The sequence below is a fragment of the Oncorhynchus masou genome, unplaced genomic scaffold, assembly GCF_036934945.1.
Source record: "Oncorhynchus masou masou isolate Uvic2021 unplaced genomic scaffold, UVic_Omas_1.1 unplaced_scaffold_900, whole genome shotgun sequence".
Taxonomy (NCBI): domain Eukaryota; kingdom Metazoa; phylum Chordata; class Actinopteri; order Salmoniformes; family Salmonidae; genus Oncorhynchus; species Oncorhynchus masou.
This window is the reverse complement of record NW_027015471.1, coordinates 35,001-36,231: the sequence shown is the minus strand read 5'-3', so window position 1 is coordinate 36,231 and position 1,231 is coordinate 35,001. Positions and strand designations below refer to the sequence as shown.

General features: G+C 60.5%; 1 pseudogene; it reads left to right on the top strand.

The window, feature by feature from the left end:
* The first annotated feature begins 346 nt into the window (after positions 1 to 346).
* Positions 347 to 1,231, top strand: part of LOC135538067 (mucin-2-like) — a 1,214-nt pseudogene continuing 329 nt past the window's right edge.

The following is a 1,231-nucleotide window of genomic DNA, read 5'->3' as shown; positions in this document are numbered from 1 at the left end:
CCAGAACCAAGACCGGACCCTCGCAAAACCACCACAACCGACAGCACCGGACTAGAAAACACCAGCCCAGAACCTCCCAAACCACCACCAACACCAGACTAGAAAACACCAGCCCAGAACCTCCCAAAACCACCACCAACACCAGACTAGAAAACACCAGCCCAGAGCCTCCCATAACCACCACCAACAGCACCCCCACTAGAACAGAAGAGACCAGGCCTGACACTACCAAAACCAACACCAACAGCACCCCCACTAGAACAGAAGAGACCAGGCCTGACACTACCAAAACCACCACCAACAGCACCCCCACTAGAACAGAAGAGACCAGGTCTGACACTACCAAAACCACCACCAACAGCACCCCACTAGAACAGAAGAGACCAGGCCTGACACTACCAAAACCACCACCAACAGCACCCCCACTAGAACAGAAGAGACCAGGCCTGACACTACCAAAACCACCACCAACAGCACCCCCACTAGAACAGAAGAGACCAGGCCTGACACTACCAAAACCACCACCAACAGCACCCCCACTAGAACAGAAGACACCAGGCCTGACACTACCAAAACCGCCAGAAGAACCGAGGAACCAACAGCGGATCCCCCCACCACCACCAACACTCGGCTCCACGCCAGGACAAGCCGTGTCACTAAGAGGGAGCGGGTATCCAACTCCCACAATGGACCCCAGCCTCAACCTCAGTCGTTGGTGGCAGATGTCAGCCTTACCCCCAGCCCTAGGGCCAGTGTTGGCTCCTCTACCAACTCCTCTCGCTCAGTCTTGCCATACGATGGACCGGTTGTCTCTCTGCGGCGGGACGTCACCGTGGCAACGGCCTCATCTCGGAATAAGGTGGCGACCAGACCCGCTCTCCGCCGGCCCCTCAGCCTGGAGGTGACACCCTTCGCCTCCGTGGCTCCGAGCCCGCTCTGGACCGTGGGGTCCTACATCCCCCTGGCGCAGCGCTGGTGGTCCCTCCACTGCCCCCTCGCCCCCAGCACGCTCCCTCACCAGCCCCAGCCTGGGCCCCGGAGGCTGGATGCGCCGCAGCGAGAGCACCTGTACTGTCAACAACTCCTCAATGGGCCTCCGGGCCACCAGGGGGCGTATGCGTCCAGCCACCTCCCTTCCCCACATTGCCCGGGGGTTTGGAGGGGCCTCCCCGCTGCCCTTGCCCTCCACACCACGAGGCCCCTGTCTCCTTGTGGCCCTAAGACCCATTAA